This window comes from Pinus tabuliformis, chromosome 3_2, assembly GCF_031772625.1.
Source record: "Pinus tabuliformis cultivar Carrire ecotype Pingquan chromosome 3_2, CPIR1, whole genome shotgun sequence".
NCBI classification, from domain to species: domain Eukaryota; kingdom Viridiplantae; phylum Streptophyta; class Pinopsida; order Pinales; family Pinaceae; genus Pinus; species Pinus tabuliformis.
In genome coordinates, this window is record NC_142302.1 from 473241795 (window position 1) to 473261612 (window position 19818).

Consider the following 19818-nt stretch of genomic DNA (forward strand, 5'->3'; position numbering starts at 1 on the left):
AAGAACAATATCATCATCATCGATACAGCGAAACATAAAGGAACAATAGAAGAAAGATATTCACACATAGAGACACCAAGATTGCTCGGAGACTAGGGGAAAACCCACTATGGGGAAAACCCTTTCAAATGATCGTATTTTTCTTATTAGATCATCATCAAATGATTCAGCAAAAGAGAGTACAATGGTCCATATCTTCATTTATGCAACTATTCAACAAAAAACTACAACATCCATGGAATGAACCGAACAGTGATTATACTCAGAACCCTGATTCAAAGACCTAAAATGAATTGTCACTGTCTGCGGTCAACTGCGGAACCCTGCGGTCACTGAGAGAAATCTTCAGACAATTGAGATTTCATATTTTAGGTCTTAATGGCACGAAGGAGGTGTCATGCGAGCGACTATAGCTTCCAAGTCGCTCCCTTAACGTTGCCATGTGAGCAACTAGAGTTAGATATGGATTGCAGAAACCCTAAATCCCTAGTCGCATGGATGGAGATTTGTCTGTGTGACTGGAAGACTCCAGTCGCACAAATGAGCTTATGTGCAAGCGATTGGGGTTGACTTCATCCTATGTTGTGCTTGTGATTGAAACCCAAACCTAAATCAGAGATGTGAGCTTTGGACCCTACAATTCCACCTCAAAGCGAAGATGTTCCTCTGCGGGCGAGCCTTAGACCTATGCGAGCCAAAAACTAAGATAGAAGAGTATTTCATCATGTGTCCAAATGAGGTAAAGGTCACTTGTATTTATAGCCTTCTAAGGGTGTACCCTTTGATTTAGGTCTGACCTTGTCAAATGTGCACATGTGGGCTTTTCTTTATAAGTACACTTTCCCTTATCCGATTTGAGTGATCTTTAGGTCGATTTCGGTCCTCTCGAAAAGAGGAATTCAATATAATCATTATCTCCATCAGGGGAGCTGTCCAAAGTGGAATTTGATCGTAGTTGCATATTTTCAACAAAATGTTCTTTATCAATAATACAAATGCTTTAGGCTAGGACCTTTTATATGATCTTGTAAGTTAATTTTTAAATGTAACAAGTTTAAAGTGAAAATTTAAGCAACGTTTTTCAATTAAGTAACGTTTTTCAATTAAGTATCAGAAATATGAGTAAAGATACAAAGCTTGTTCTGACTAGAACAATTCCGCACAAGTATGCTCAACTCTCTCAGCTCACAAGCTAGCTCTTGGCCAACACTTAGCCAATTCTGCAGCTCTTCAAGCCCCTAATCTCTTGCGTAATTCTTAGGATGAATAGCCTGACATTTAAAGGGAACTCATGCTTCCAAGATTGCGCAATCCAAACATAGGATGAATCTCTGATGCATGCGTGATATTTAAACTCTAGTAAATAATATAACTAATAGATAGTACACCGTCCTTACACTCTAGTCCCAACTAGGTCTTTCTCAGAATTGACATGCATGAGTTTCTGATAGGGGAATCTTTAGTTAACTAGAGTGACAAAGCGAAGATGTTCCTCTGCGGGCGAGCCTTAGACCTATGCGAGCCAAAAACTAAGATAGAAGAGTATTTCATCATGTGTCCAAATGAGGTAAAGGTCACTTGTATTTATAGCCTTCCAAGGGTGTACCCTTTGATTTAGGTCTGACCTTGTCAAATGTGCACATGTGGGCTTTTCTTTATAAGTACACTTTCTCTTATCCGATTTGAGTGATCTTTAGGTCGATTTCGGTCCTCTCGAAAAGAGGAATTCAATACAATCATTATCTCCATCAGGGGAGCTGTCCAAAGTGGAATTTGATCGCAGTTGCATATTTTTAACAAAATGTTCTTTATCAATAATACAAATGCTTTAGGCTAGGACCTTTTATATGATCTTGTAAGTTAATTTTTAAATGTAACAAGTTTAAAGTGAAAATTTAAGCAACGTTTTTCAATTATCAGAAATATGAGTGAAGATACAAAGCTTGTTCTGACTAGAACAATTCCGCACAAGTATGCTCAACTCTCTCAGCTCACAAGCTAGCTCTTGGCCAACACTTAGCCAATTCTGCAGAGCTCCAAGCCCCTAATCTCTTGCGTAATTCTTAGGATGAATAGCCTGACATTTAAAGGGAATTCATGCTTCCAAGACTGCGCAATCCAAACATAGGATCAATCTCTGATGCATGCGTGATATTTACACTCTAGTAAATAATATAACTAATATATAGTACACTGTCCCTACACTCTAGTTTCAACTAGGTCTTTCTCAGAATTGACATGCATGAGTTTCTGATAGGGGAATCTTTAGTTAACTAGAGTGACACTTGTGGATGCACTAGTGCACCAACTCACTGTTAACTCTCTATTAGTTCCTCAAATAGTTTGGAACTAATTTAACTGAACTTAACTCAGTAAATTGAGTTATCTAATTACAACGCACAACTAAATTCATCTTGAACCCCTAAAACTTAGGGAGAACATATACATGACTTCTAAAAGACTTCCAACTCAAAATTCATAAGTTAACTAATTGAACTTAACTTAGTTAACTATGACAAGTTTCTAGGAGAAAATAATTACAATCTTAATTCAAAATTTAATTCAAGGACAAATTAAATTGGAATTTCTGGATTCTATTTTTAACATTTCTTGTTGCTATTTTCAACACTCCCTCTCAACACGAAAGGAATTCGACTCGATCTCGATCTTGAATCTTTGGAATGTTTTGCAGTGTTGTTGCTACAACAAATCCAAAAAAAAAAATCCAACCTGAATCAGTATGATGCATCTGTCATCAAAGTCTCTGACTACTATTGCCTCTGTCCACTGAAAACTCTGCGCTTTTGCAGATTCTGCCTTTCTGCACTATTGTCAACCCTTCTCTGCGTTCTTCAGTATTTGACTGCTCTAGCCTTTGTCACTCTGATATCTGTCTGCATCAAGCTCACTGCTTCCTCCCGCTACTATGTACTTTGGGCTCCCATAGCAAAGGTACGATCCATGAGATAAAACCTTAATGGACCCTGCCTAATTTCAACCCTCTTGAGACTATCACTTTATATCGCCCCACCTCACACCTGGAGGTATGATTGCATGTGATCCCTTAGCCCACTTGGCTTGAAATTCCCCTCTACTAGAGGTCTCTGCATAAGTGGATGCCTCCACTCGGTTTTCTCTCAGCGTCTTTAGTTGCGGCTGCTCCACAACTTCTTGAAGCTGCTTCTGAGGCTTCTTCTGGGGCTGCATGTTGAGAGGTAATTTACTTTCTCTCTCAGCTACCAAGTCTCTAACCTTTGCCTTGCTTCTCAAGGCTTGGCATGTATCTTGTACCTCAAGTGCATACAAGTTCTTGGCTAGCACATCAATTTGTTTCATATGTCCGTCATCACGGAATTTTTTGAAAAAAACGCTGATTTTAAATCAACGATATCTCCTTCCTCTGAACTTCTATTCGGTCGATTTTTTTTTTTTTTTTTGAATTTGGGTATTTTTACACAAGGAATCCAGATCTGCTATTTGTTTCTGAAAATTTTGCACAAAAATTTTCAGATCTGCTCTGCAAACTCGCGCGCAAAAAATAACCTGCTCCGATACCATTTAGAATTTTCTACAAATCTAGCTCTAATACCATGTAGAATTTCCTGTAGATTCACAAGCTCAAGCAATGTATTAAAACAAAAGACAAGAATCTACTTCTTCTTTCAACCAGCGGAAGCCAATAGGTTGATGAATACAATATGAACAAGAAGAAGATAAATCAATGGCACATAACACAAGATGTATCTGAGGAAAGCCACTACTCAAAACCACGCTATCTGTATTCCATATATCAAAAATATGAGTGATGATACAAAGCTTGTTCTCACTAGAACAATTCTGCACAAGTATGCTCAACTCTCTCAACTCACAAGCTAGCTCTTGGCCAACACTTAGACAATTCTACAACTCTCTAAGCCCCTAATCTCTTGCGTAATTCCTAGGATGAATAACCTGTATTTAAAGGGAATTCATGCTTCCAAGACTACACAATCCAAACATAGGATCAATCTTTGATGCATGCATGATATTTACACCCTAGTAAGTAATACAACTGATAGTATACTGTTCCCGCACTTTAGTCTCAACTGAGTCTTTCTCAGAATTGACGTGCATGAGTTTCTGATGAGGGAATTTTCAGTTAACTAGAGTGACACTTGTGGATGCACTATTGCACCGACTGTTAACTCTCTATTAGTTCCTCAAACAATTTGGAACGAATTTAACCAAACATAACTCAGTGTATTGAGTTATCTAATTACAACTCATAATTAAACTCATCCTGGACCCCTAAAACTTAGAGAGAACATATACATGACTTTCAAAAGGCTTCCAACTCGAAATTCCTAAGCTAACTACGTCAACTTAACTTAGTTAACTATTACAAGTTTCTATGAGAAAAGAATTACAATTTTAATTCACAATTTAATTCAAGGACAAATAAAATTGGAATTTCTGGATTCTATTTTTAACATTTCTTGTTATTTTCAACATAAGATGCATTTTTATGGTTAGACCCTCCACTTCTGAATGTTGAATGGAATAATGATATGTCTACCAATAGGATGTTATCACTAGGATTGTGCGAGATTTGCTAGAGTTTGAACACCCATTGGGATATTTTATTTTCCCCATACATGGCTCCCACCTTGAACCTATCCCCATGAGGTTTGAACCTAAGATTCGATGGTGACTAAACCCCAAATAAGCTAGTTGCTTTAGATTGAACTTGAGACTTGATGGGGACTAGACCCCACCCCAAACTAATTGGTCTACAATGATTTGAAGAGTTTGAAGTTCTTAAAACAATGAAAAATTCAAAGTTGACACCACATTGGAATTTGATGGTGTCAATTGGAACTCTTGCTATAGATTCACACTCTATACCATGGTCTGAACCTAGTAAGCATTAGTACTCAGTGCTTCCAAATCAAGGGTTTGAGTAGTAGTTGTAGTGATCCCATTGAGCAAATTGGCAACTACCACTTTGCTATGGGTTAATTAATAAATCAATGGAAACAGCAACCCAAATACACACACATTAATATTACAAAATGGAGTGGGACAATGTCTATGACATAATCCCTAGAATTGACTTTATCATAAATTTATGTTCTTGTATTTACATTAGCCATTTTACAAGGATTTGACAAAATGTTGTTTAGGGACATCTTTGTGTCTCAATGATAGTCAATACTATTTTCCACTTCCTTGTCTACTCTTTGATGTGACTTTATAATGCTTATAATTAAATCCTCTGGTCACTAAGATTAATTTTGATGAGAAATCACAAATATTAGTCGTCCCTTTACAAGGATAGGTACAACTTTTGAAGCCATTGCAACAATATATTCGTTATGAGCACACATGTCATTTACAAGAATACAACATGGTTGAGGAGGATAACTCCCTATGCCATGACCACTTGGGCTAAACCCAATTGGCAACTTCTTTGTGACCTATTGGTAGCTTTCCTATATTGTTGTAAAAATATCTACCATGGTCTAAACTCTTTTTTAATAAACATTTTTTTGTTGAAAAAAGAGTGTGCACAAATTCTAGGGATGCATCATGTATGGTTATTTTAAGAATACAAACTCGCTCATTAAAAAAACTGAAGTCTACCAAAAATGCTTCATTCTAGTTAGTCTACCAAAAATGATTCATTCTAGTTACTTGTTAAGGGCTGGATCTTTGGATTTACAAGGGCTTGCTTAACATATCATCATTCATTCTAATTACCTATTTGAAAGTGGCATGGTTGAAATTTCCAAGATTTATGTGATCAACTTCATGTACCTCTCACTTTTGAGTTAATACATCTAGCTTTCATCCCATATGATATACACTTGCTTGAAATGATTTCTTTAAAAAAATGTACCATCTACCTAACTTCTAGCACTTTATACTCTAGAAGATCCTTTGGCTCATAATAAGTTTTAAGAAATTTTATAATTAACTCCAAAGTCAACAAAAATAATAAATTTATTTAAGGATTGATTCTACAAAAGGTTAGGTGGTTTTTGTTGTTTTGCTAGCCGCTTATTTTTAAGACCATTTGACATTTTGTCAACAAACATTCTAACTTAAAATCCCATAGATTCATGTCATTGGAGGAATATGTGAACCATATTCTCCTATAAATAGTCACATACCTTGATGATTTCACTAAAGATGAGCATGAACTCTTGCGCCAATTTCATTCTGCACCTTGTTATTATCCTCATAATAATTGTTCACACTATCTAAAACAATCAAGAAAACTCCAATCACAAATATACCATATGAGGCAAACAAACAACATAAAACAATGATATTACAAATTTAACTCAATTTGTATGTAAAAACTAATACATATATCAAAATTATACCATATTTGCAAGTATGCTACCAATTATAGTAGCTCACACCATGAACTTATCCTATGCCACATTTTGTGAATTTGGTGACAGTGAATATAAACCCCACTCCTATATATTCAAGGTGTTGCCTCATTTGTAATCATCACTTCAACTATCATGATGTAAGTCATTGATTTAGTGGGGCACTGGGGACACCCACCATATACCTTTTTAATGGTGTTTATGTTGAACTTCAACATGGTATTACAGTGGTAAAATTGAGTCACCAACTTTAATAACTTGTATCAAGCTCATTAATGAGATTAAATTATTGTTATCCATATGAAGACAACATGAAGGAACATTAATCTTTAGAGCCTTTTTGCCCAAAATAAGAGGATTTGAATTTGGCTTTGATTATCACACTTAGGTAATGTATTTTGAACATCTGAGCTTTTGCATACTATTGTATCTTTTTTGTGATTTATTTTGGAGCCATGGTTTTCATTCATACTAGGGTGATGTGTCACTGAGTTGCTTTCTTTTTTTTTGTTGCCTTGGAATCTCCATAGATTAGTTTTAGATTGTTTCCTTGTTACAACAGGGAAAGAAATTGAAGGTTTATTCCTTCTACCCTCTCATGATATATTGGCATTGTTGATGTTGTTACCATGCTTTGTTTTAGGATTTAATTTTCTCTTTTGCGACATAATTTAATAGTGTAACCTTATTCTAGTGCCTAGCACATGTGCCAACCCATTTTTGGCATGATTTATCACAAAAAAATGGGATTAGAAGCTCATTTGGTTAATATATTTAGCTTTCATCCCATATGATATACACTTGCTTGAAATGATTTCTTTAAAAAAATGTACCATCTACCTAACTTCTAGCACTTTATACTCTAGAAGATCCTTTGGCTCATAATAAGTTTTAAGAAAAAATATAATTAACTCCAAAGTCAACAAAAAAAATAAAATTTATCTAAGGGATTGATTCTACAAAAGGTTAGGTGGTTTTTGTTGTTTTGCTAGTCGCTTATTTTTAAGACCATTTGACATTTTGTCAACAAACATTCTAACTTCAAATCCCATAAATTCCTGACATTGGAGGAATATGTGAACCATATTATCTTATAAATAGTCACATACTTTGATGGATTTCACTAAAGATGAGCATGGACTCTTGCACCAATTTCCTTTTACACCTTATTATCCTCGTAATAATTGTTCATACTATCTAAAACAATCAAGAAAATTCCAATCACAAATATACCATATGAGGCAAACAAACAACATAAAACAATGATATTACAAATTTAACTCAATTTGTATGTAAAAACTAATACATATATCAAAATTATACCATATTTGCAAGTATGCTACCAATTATAGTAGCTCACACCATGAACTTATCCTATACCACATTTTGTGAATTTGGTGACTGTGAATATAAACCCCACTCCTATATATTCAAGGTGTTGCCTCATTTGTAATCATCACTTCAACTATTATGATGTAACTCATTGATTTATTGGGGTATTGAGGACACCCACCATATACCTTTTTAATGGCGTTTATGTTGAACTTCAACATGGTACTACAATTGTAAAATTGAGTCACCAACTTTAATAACTTGTATCAAGCTCATTAATGATTAAATTATTGTTATCCATATGAAGACAACATGAAGGAACATTAATCTTTAGAGCCCTTTTGCCCAAAATAAGAGGATTTGAATTTGGCTTTGATTATCACACTTAGGTAATGTATTTTGAACATCTGAGGTTTTGCATACTATTGTATCTATTTTCTGATTTATTTTGGAGCCATCGTTTTAATTCATACTAGGGTGATGTGTCACTGAGTTGTTCTGTTTTTTTGTTGCCTTGGAATCTCCATAGATTAGTTTTAGATTGTTTCCTTGTGTTACAATAGGGAAAGAAATTGAAGGGTTATTCCTTCATACCTTCCCACGATCTATTGGCATTGTTGATGTTGTTACCATGCTTTGTTTTAGGATTTAATTTTCTCTTTTGTGACATGATTTATTAGTGTAACCTTATTCTAGTGCCTAGAGCAAGTGCCAACCCATTTTTGGCATGATTTATCACAAAAAAATGGGATTAGAAGCTTATTTGGTTAATACATTTAGCTTTCATCCCATATGATATACACTTGCTTGAAATGATTTCTTTAAAAAAATGTACCATCTACCTAACTTCTAGCACTTTATACTCTAGAAGATCCTTTGGCTCATAATAAGTTTTAAGAAAAAAATATAATTAACTCCAAAGTCAACAAAAATAGTAAAATTTATTTTAAGGGATTGATTCAACAAAAGGTTAGGTGGTTTTTGTTGTTTTGCTAGTCGCTTATTTTTAAGACCATTTGACATTTTGTCAACAAACATTCTAACTTAAAATCCCATAGATTCTTGGCATTGGAGGAATATGTGAACCATATTCTCTTATAAATAGTCACATACCTTGATGGATTTCACTAAAGATGAGCATGGACTCTTGCACCAATTTCCTTTTGCACCTTGTTATTATCCTCATAATAATTGTTCACACTATCTAAAACAATCAAGAAAATTCCAATCACAAATATACCATATGAGGCAAACAAACAACATAAAACAATGATATTACAAATTTAACTCAATTTGTATGTAAAAACTAATACATATATCAAAATTATACCATATTTGCAAGTATGCTACCAATTATAGTAGCTCACACCATGAACATATCCTAAGCCACATTTTGTGAATTTGGTTACTGTGAATATAAACCGCACTCCTATATATTCAAGGTGTTGCCTCATTTGTAATCATCACTTCAACTATCATGATGTAACTCATTGATTTATTGGGGTATTGAGGACACCCACCATATACCTTTTTAATGGCGTTTATGTTGAACTGTAACATGGTATTACAGTTGTAAAATTGAGTCACCAACTTTAATAACTTGTATCAAGCTCATTAATGAGATTAAATTATTGTTATCCATACGAATACAACATGAAGGAACATTAATCTTTAGAGCCATTTTGCCCAAAAATAAGAGGATTTGAATTTGGCTTTGATTATCACACTTAGGTAATGTATTTTGAAAATGTGATTTATTTTGGAGCCATGATTTTCATTCATACTAGGGTGATGTGTCACTGAGTTTCTTTGTTTTTTTGTTGCCTTGGAATCTCCATAGATTAGTTTTAGATTGTTTCCTTGTGTTACAATATGGAAAAAAATTGAAGGGTTATTCCTTCATACCCTCTCATGATCTATTGGCATTGTTTATGTTGTTACCATGCTTTGTTTTAGGGTTTAATTTTCTCTTTTGCGACATGATTTATTAGTGTAACCTTATTCTAGTGCCTAGAGCATGTGCCAACCCATTTTTGGCATGATTTATCACAAAATAATGGGATTAGAAGCTTATTTGGTTAATACATTTAGCTTTCATCCTTATGATATACACTTGCTTGAAATGATTTCTTTAAAAAAATGTACCATCTACCTAACTTCTAGCACTTTATACTCTAGAATATCCTTTGGCTCATAATAAGTTTTAAGAAAAAATATAATTAATTCCAAAGTCAACAAAAATAATAAAATTTATTTAAGGGATTGATTCAACAAAAGGTTAGGTGGTTTTTGTTGTTTTGCTAGTCGATTATTTTAAGACCATTTGACATTTTGTCAACAAACATTCTAACTTCAAATCCCATAGATTCTTGGCATTGCAGGAATATGTGAACCATATTCTCTTATAAATAGTCACATACCTTGATGGATTTCACTAAAGATGAGCATGGACTCTTACTTGCACCAATTTCCTTTTACACCTTGTTATTATCCTCATAATAATTGTTCACACTATCTAAAACAATCAAGAAAATTCCAATCACGAATATACCATATGAGGCAAAAAAACAACATAAAACAATGATATTACAAATTTAGCTCAATTTGCATGTAAAAACTAATACATATATCAAAATTATACCATATTTGCAAGTATGCTACCAATTATAGTAGCTCACACCATGAACTTATCCTATGCCACATTTTGTGAATTTGGTGACTATGAATATAAACCCCACTCCTATATATTCAAGGTGTTGCCTCATTTGTAATCATCACTTCAACTATCATGATGTAACTCATTGATTTATTGGGGTATTGAGGACACCCACCATATACCTTTTTAATGGTGTTTATGTTGAACTTCAACATGGTATTACAGTTGTAAAATTGAGTCACCAACTTTAATAACTTGTATCAAGCTCATTATTGAGATGAAATTATTGTTATCCATACGAATACAACATGAAGGAACATTAATCTTTAGAGCCATTTTGCCCAAAAATAAGAGGATTTGAATTTGGCTTTGATTATCACACTTAGGTAATGTATTTTGAAAATGTGATTTATTTTGGAGCCATGGTTTTCATTCATACTAGGGTGATGTGTCACTGAGTTGCTTTGTTTTTTTGTTGCCTTGGAATATCCATAGATTAGTTTTAGATTGTTTCCTTATGTTACAATAGGGACACAAATTTAAGGGTTATTCCTACATACCATCTCATGATCTATTGGCATTGTTGATGTTGTTACCATGCTTTGTTTTAAGATTTAATTTTCTCTTTTGCGACATGATTTATTAGTGTAACCTTATTCTAGTGTCTAGAGCATGTTCCAACCCATTTTGGCACGATTTATCACAAAAAAATGGGATTAGAAGCTTATTTGGTCAAGAAAGTTGAGAAGTTTCCAATATGTCTAGTGTTGTGCAAACTAGTGAGAGAAGCACAAAAAATTGTGGATATGTTGTTTTATTGCTTGTGAGGGAGATTTGCATTCACAATATACATAACCCGAGTGATTGAGAGTTCCTTTAAATAAGTGCTCTTACTTTCCTTGCAAATGTGTTTTATAGCTTAGTCATTTTGCTCAACAAAATCAACTTGCAATGAATATGATGAACAATTAATTATGATGGATTTGAATGAAGAAAAATTGTTGGTTGAATAGTTGTAGGAATGCCAAGAGATAAAATATGTGCCTTTGTGCCATGGGGTTCATCCTCATAATGAATTATTGTATGCTCTTCATTATCACGAATGGGCCTAGTCACTCTATCGAACCATATTATGAAATTAATCATAATAAATAAGATATAACCTAAAAGAAACTTAAATTTTGAGTTATTGTGATGTATGTAATTGATGGTGATCTTATATCATGCTTGTGAGGGGATGAGCTTGGATAACATACATTCATCCACCTAACTCGAGTTATGGTCTGTTAACTTGTGTGGAAAAACTTATAGGGTTTTCTCCTAGAAGCGTTGTCCATTTTCAATGGCACATATATAATACCTTGTAGACATATTGGGTGATAGCCTTAAACATCACTTATGAAGTCATCGAGTTAAGGATCCAAGTGTGTATGGCCCTTTCATGGGAGACTTTGTACATGGAAGGGTAGAACAAATGAGATTAGGTTCTTGTTGGAGGCATGGTAGGTATGGAGAGGAGATCACCCCCATTTGGTTCCCATACCTCATATTTGAATTAATATGATTTTGATAGGAGACACAAGTGTTTTCATTTATGCATGATTGAAATTATAGTCTGATTCCACTCAAAAGGGTTGATTACAGAACGTCTAGAGCATGTTGTTTATAAGGTTCACCATAGGGCAGTGCCCTTAGATGTCTCCAAATGGAATTTTCCCTTGCTTGGTTTTGAGGGATTGATAAATTTTTGTGGCACATTGAATTTAGAAGTTTATCTTTAATTCTTCTCTTTTGTTAGATTTAATAAATAAAGTAACTATCCCACATGCTAAAGAGATGATTACTAGCATTTAAGTTGCTTACAATATAATCTTTCATCTCACAACTAAAATTCATGCATTGGGATTATAAGGCATGAGTCTCCTCATCTGTTCAAAGTGTTGGGTTGTGTTATATTCTTTTCATGACTAACCTACGTAGTTAAACGGGGGGTGGTAGCTCCCCTTTGTTGCGGCGATTGCGTAGCGGGGGGGGGGCGGGTAGCCCCCCTCTACGGGGTCCGGGGCAGCGCCCCGAGAAAATTTTTTTTGGACCCTATATTAGGTTGGGCGAACCTACCTATGGTTTTGTGCATGTTTTTCGCACATGGTATTGGACGCGATGGTTTTTCGGTCCATGGTATTGGATGCTTCGGCATGTATAAATATGTATTGTAACATTGAAAGGAACATAATGAAAAATCAAGCTGGTAGTCCCGGTTTTGGGATCCAGGGAAAAATCTCTGTGCATATGTGTTTTATGGGTTATGCTCTCGCATTGTTTATTTTCTTTGTTTAAGAATTCGTATGCAGGTAATTTCTGTACAGGGTTAAAACCTACATTTGGTATCAGAGCTGTTTTGGCTTCAAGGGGACGCCTTTGTTGCTGAGGGGTTTCGCTCGGGCCTGTGGTAGACCCTGTTCAGTGGGAGATCTGCGAGATCAATTCTGGTGGTGAAAGAAGATGGCGAGTAGTGGAAAGATCGAGATTGAGAAGTTCAATGGTCAGAGTTTTGAGTTGTGGAAACTCAAGATGGAGGATCTGTTGGTCGATAAAGATCAGTGGATCGCGGTAGATCCGGGTACTAAACCATCGAGAGTGACCGATGAAGAATGGAAGAAATTGGATCGGAAGGCAAAGAGCACAATATGATTGCGTGTCTCAGATTCAGTATTGCTGAATGTATCAGGGGAAGCTACGGCAAAGGCTTTGTGGGTCAAGTTAGGGACTTTGTACCAATCTAAGTCTCTGGTGAATAAACTGTTCCTGCGAAAAAAGCTGTATAACCTGAGGATGAAAGATGGAGACTCGGTGACAGAGCATCTGAATGCGTTTAATACTGTGGTAAGTCAATTATTATCTATTGATATTAAAATTTCAGATGAAGATAAGTGCATCAGTCTATTGTGTTCTCTACCAGATTCGTGGGATAGTTTGGTTATTGCAATAGGTAGCAATGCAACTGCTTTGCAGTTTGATGAAATAGTCTCAGCCTTGCTGACGGAGGAGATGAGACGGAAGAATATGGACAACCAGAATGGTGATGCCTTGTCTGTACGAGGACGGTCCCAGAACATAAACAAAAATAAGTCATCGAGTGGGAGATCTAAATCTAGAGGGAGATCTAAATCTCCAGGAAAACCTACAAAGGTGGTGTGCTGGAAATGCGGAAAGGAAGGGCACTTCAGAAGGGATTGTAAATCTAAAGCTCCTGATAAAGGAAAGGGATCTGATGATGCTCCTTCTGCAGAGGCGAAAACCACCTCAGATGAAGGTGGGGATGTGTACTTGGCTTCTTCAAGTACACATGTAGATCATGAGGCATGGTTGATTGACTCAGGTGCATCTTTTCACTTCACTCCCCATAGAGAGTAGTTCTGCGAGTATGAGAAATACGATGGTGGTGATGTCTTCTTAGGAGATGATAGGAAGGCTAGAATCATTGGTCGGGGAAAAGTAAAGTTGAAGTTGCAAGGTGGAAGGGTTAGAACACTTCCGGGTGTTCTACATATTCCTGCATTGGCCAGAAATCTGATTTCTGTAAGCAAGTTGGATGATGCAGGTGTAAAGACGGTGTTCGAGAAAGATACCTGCAAGATGGTTCGAGGAGCACTGATATTGATGCGGGGAGTTCGGATTGGAACTCTGTACAAGCTGCAAGGTAGCACTATTGTTGATGGGTGCAATAGTTCTATGGTTCCTGAAAATGGAGTAGAAAATCTAGTGGTCTCTGGAGAGAAGACCATGTTGTGGCATCAAAGGCTTGGACATATTGGAGAGAAGGGCCTTAGAATACTTCATGGTAAAGGTATGGTAGAAGGTATGAAGGATAGCTCTCTGGATTTTGATTTCTGTGAAAATTGTGTGTATGGGAAGCAGAATCGAGTGAGTTTCCCCTCTGGTGGTAAGAGGACGAAACAGATATTAGAGCTTGTGCACAGTGATGTGTTTGGACCTGTGAAGGTTCCATCACTGGGTAAGTCTGTGTACTATGTATCATTCATAGATGACTTATCAAGGAATACATGGATATATTTCCTTAAGAAGAAATCTGAAGTCTTTGACAGGTTTAAAGAATTTAAGGCTCTGGTGGAAAATCAGACAGAGAAGAAGATAAAGGTGCTGAGGACAGATAATGGTGGAGAATTTTGCAGCAAGGAATTTGAAGAATTTTGTAAGAAGTGTGGTATAGCACGGCAGAAGACTACTCCATATACACCTCAACAAAATGGAGTCGCAGAAAGAATGAACAAGACGTTGATGGAAAGGGCAAGAAGCATGCTCAGTGGTGCCGGGTTAGGACAGGAATTCTGGGCAGAGGCGGTGGATACTGCACGTTACCTGATCAACAGATCACCCTCATCAGCGTTGGAGGATAAGACTCCACAAGAAGTATGGACTGGTAAGAAACCCTCTCTTTCACATCTGAGGGTATTTGGATGTGATGCATATGTACATGTTCCAAAGGAGAAACGAACCAAGTTGGATAGTAAATCTGAAAAGTGCATCTTTATTGGGTATAAGGATGGTTTAAAGGGTTATAAGCTTTGGAACCCAGTCACACGGAAGGTTGTGTATAGCCGAGATGTGGTGTTTAGAGAGGTAAAAGATGTTAGTCAACATGAAGTCCAACCAAAGGAACCTGAGAAGATAGAGTTTGAGCCAAAGGAGGAAGAATCAGACTCTGCAGCAGAGGAGGAATCAGAAGATGAAGAGCCACAAACTCCGGCTGTGAGAAGATCAGGTCGAGAAAGAAGGCAGCCAGAAAGGTATAATCCATCTACTTTCAGTTCAAATTTTGCTTTGTCTGTTACTGATGATGATCCCAGAACTGTGAAGGAAGCAGTGGATTCAGAGGATGGAAAACTCTGGAAAGAGGCCATGGTTGATGAAATGGAATCTTTGCACAAAAATGAGGCTTGGGATCCGGTAGAGTTGCCGGCTGGAAGGAAACCCATTGGCAGCAAATGGGTGTTCAAGAAGAAGACTAATGCAGAAGGAAAGGTGGAGAAATACAAAGCTCGGTTGGTAGCAAAAGGTTATTCCTAGGTGCCGGGAATTGATTTTGGTGATATTTTTTCTCCTGTTGCCAAGGTAGCTTCTATTAGATTAATTTTATCTATTGCTGCTGCTTTTGATTTTGAGGTAGAACAGATGGATGTGAAGACAACATTTCTTCACGGGGATTTGGAAGAGGAAATCTACATGAGGCAACCTGAAGGCTTTGCAGTGAAGGGTAAGAAAGAACTGGTATGCAAGTTAAAGAAGTCTCTGTATGGGTTAAAACAGTCACCAAGGATGTGGTATCAGAAATTTGATACATTTATACGGGGACTTGGCTTCACCAGAAGCAAAGCAGATCATTGTGTGTATTTTAAATTAATTGGTGACCGTGTTATTTATCTGGTCTTGTATGTGGATGATATGTTGCTGGTTGGAAATGACAAAGAAATTATCCAGGATTTGAAGACCCAATTGTCCTCTAAATTTGACATGAAAGATCTTGGTGCTGCAAACTATATTTTGGGCATGGAAATTAAAAGAGATCGGGCAAAGAGGAAGCTCTGGTTAAACCAGAGGAAGTATGTCGAGACAATACTGCAGAGGTTTAATATGCAGGATAGTAAACCGGTGAAGGTTCCTATTCCTGTAGGTGTGAGGTTATCTGCTGAACAGTGTCCCAAGACACAAGAAGAGGAAGAGGACATGTCCCGTGTTCCATATGCAAGTGCAGTCGGTAGCCTGATGTATGCAATGGTCTGTACTAGACCAGACATTGCACATGCAGTGAGAGTATTGAGCAGGTTTATGTCAAAACCTGGGAAGGAGCACTGGACAGCAGTGAAGCGGGTTTTCAGGTATTTGTGTGGCACTAGTGATTATGGTTTGTGCTACCAAGGAAGACCAGGATTGGACAGAGTGTTGGATATTCATGGTTTTGTTGATGCAGACTGGGCTGGAGATCTGGATCAGAGAAGATCTACAAGTGGGTATGTGTTTAACCTATTTGGAGGTGCAGTCAGTTGGATGAGTAAGAAACAATCTGTAGTGGCACTATCAACTACATAGGCAGAATACATGGCAGCCACTCATGCAAGCAAGGAAGCAGTTTGGTTGCAAAGATTGTGTTCAAGTATGGGGTTAGTACAGGGAGCTATAAGAATATACTGTGACAGCCAAAGTGCAATTTTCTTGGCAAAGAACCCTGCTTATCATTCAAAGACAAAGCACATTGATGTTCAGTATCACTTTGTGAGGGATATGATAGAAGACAAAAAGGTGTTGCTGGTAAAGGTGGACACTTTGAAGAATACTGCAGATGCATTGACAAAATATGTGAGCTCTGAGAAGTTCTCTTGGTGTAGAGAAACAATGGGTGTTTCAGGGCTGGAAAAATGACTAAGCTCTCCTGTGGCCCCCTGTGGAAAGAAAACAACAAGTGGGAGATTGTTGGGTTGTGTTATATTCTTTCCACGACTAACTTACGTAGTTAAACGGGGGGTTAGAGGGGGGCGGGAGCCCCCCTTCGTTGCGCCGATTGCGCAGCGGGGGGGTCACAGGGGGGGCGGGTAGCCCCCCTCTATGGGGTCCGGGGCAGCGCCCCGGGAATTTTTTTTTTGGACCCTATATTAGGTTGGGCGAACCTACCTATGGTTTTGTGCATGTTTTTCGCACATGGTATTGGACGCGATGGTTTTTCGGTCCATGGTATTGGATGCTTCGGCATGTATAAATATGTATTGTAACATTGAAAGGAACATAATGAAAAATCAAGCTGGTAGTCCTGGTTTTGGGATCCAGGGAAAAATCTCTGTGCATATGTGTTTTATGGGTTATGCTCTCGCATTGTTTATTTTCTTTGTTTAAGAATTCGTATGCAGGTAATTTCTGTACAGGGTTAAAACCTACACACACACACACACACACAAATTCAATGGAATTAGGCGCAAGCTCTAGTGATAGAGCTTATAGACACATGGTGAGAGGGTCATCAATTCCATCATTACAATCCAATTGCCTTCTTCAATTATCATCATGTTTACAATAACATTTCCTTTAGCATTGGCCTCATACACATGTAAACATCGAGCTATAGATTGGAGCGTCATAATGATAGGGACATAGCCCTCAAGCACATGTAAATTAAACTTCTAAATATGGATTATAGAGTTATGTTACAATATTATAATATTGCACCTTTAGTAATGATCTTGAACAACATTAGACATGGATATAATAAAAATAACATACACACACCCATACTAGTCCCACTAAAAAAAACTAACCACAACATTTTCAGTCCAAGATTGGAATCTAGAGCTCAAAATGAGAGGCTGGTTAGCTCAAGGCTATCAAACATAAAAAAATTATATATTCAGAGGGAGATGTATATCCCATAAGTGAATATTCTTTTGTATTACCTCATATGTTATGTAAAGATTAATCTTCATAGCCACATCTAGAGATCCTAAATGTCCATCCTTGGATATTAGATTCTTTTAGTATCCATGGAAAAAGGATACCACTATTTTACCTATGGGCATGTTTACATATATGGTCTACTAACTTGTGTGGAAAAAATCATATAGGGTTTCATCCTAGAGGCATTGTTCATTTTCAATGGCATATATGTAATACCTTGTAGACATATTGGGTGATAGCCTCAAACTTCACTTATGAAGTCATTGAGTTAAGAAGCCAAGTGCATATGGTCCTTTCATGGGAGAATTTTTCCATGGAATGGTAGAACAAATGACATTAGTTTCTTTTTGGAGGAATGGTATGCTTGGAGAGGAGATTTCCCCCATTTGGTTCCCAAACCTCATTTGAATTATGACATCGATAGGAGACATGACTCTTTGCATTTATGCATGATTGAAATTTTAGTCTAATTTTGGTCAAAAGGCTATATTGAGAATGTCTAGAGCATGTTGTCTATAAGGTTCACCATAGGGAAGTGTCCTTAGATGTCTCAAAATGTGGATGTCATGTCTAGTGTTATGATTTTTAAGCCAAAAGTTTCCAAATGGAATTTTCCCTTGCTTGGTTTTGAAGATGATGTAATTATGGTGGCCTTGAAAGGTTGGGTTTTGATTGCAAACCTGACCCTACAACTTTTTCATCATAGTCTTCTTGGATTCTTGGAGCCTTAGACTAACCTTGTCTTTGGATAGAAAATAATAAAATAACATAATTTTTGTATACTAAGTCTATTGGATGTCATAACAACATGTTGGACTTGAGTGCTCCCTTCATATATACATATCTATGTGTCGGGAATGTGGCAAATTCCAAGACAAAGGATGGCGTACACAATGTAGGATGATGCATCGAGTTAATTCCTGTAAGAAAGTATGAGGTTGTTTCCAAGCCATTTTTTAGGACATTTTGAATTGATTAATGGTGCCATATGTAAACATGCCCATAGGTCAAATCATTACTAAATCTATAGCTCAATGTTTATGTGTGTATGAGGCCAATGCTAAAGGAAATGTTAGTATAAACATTATGTTAGTTGAAGAAGGCAATTAGATTGTAATGATGAAAATGGTGACCCTCTTACCATGTGTTTATGAGCTAAATCACTAGATCTTGCCTAATTCCATTGCGCGTGCACGCGCACACACACACACAATATTGAACAAATGATGAGGCTCATGCCTTTATAAGCCCCATATATGAATTGTAGTTGTGAGAGAATCCTCCATATGAAAGATCATATTATAAGCAACTTAAAATTCTAGTAATAATCTCTTTAGCATGTGGGGTTTGTTATAGACATATTTGGGCACTTCAACCCCAAACTTATATGTCGATAAACTAGGGCTCATAAACCCCTAAAAGAGTTGTTTCATACCCTAAAAGAACATGGTCATTTGATTACATCATTCCCAAAAAATTCCACTTGAAAAACCATCCCGAAATGGCCTAAACTAAACCATATTGACTGCTACACTGGCCAGGTGCGATGCATACTAAGTGGTACACTGCTCAGGTGCGATGCATACTGATTAGGCCTTCTATAGGGTGCGATGGGTAAGGATGGACAAATGTTCGAGATAGTTTGCTAAGTGGATGCTCATGGGATCTTCTAGAAACTTCTCCTATGACACTTGCCTCTCTGAATTCGCCCAGGGATGAGTAAGAGATCCAAGAAATCTCCAAGTGGAACCAATTGTAACAAGTGGAATGACACTAATCAAAACCCCAGAGATGACTCACACCCTTGCACACATCTATAAATGGATCCCTCATCTAAGAGATCCAGAGGCTGGAACATGGTGAATTGCAAGGAAGTGCTGATAGTTTGTATTTGAGGAAAGAGCATTGTATTGTTGGTGTGATCTTTCTATTTCATGAGGTAAAAAGGGATTGATGCTGGGATGATGATGCTGGATCAGACAACTGGGT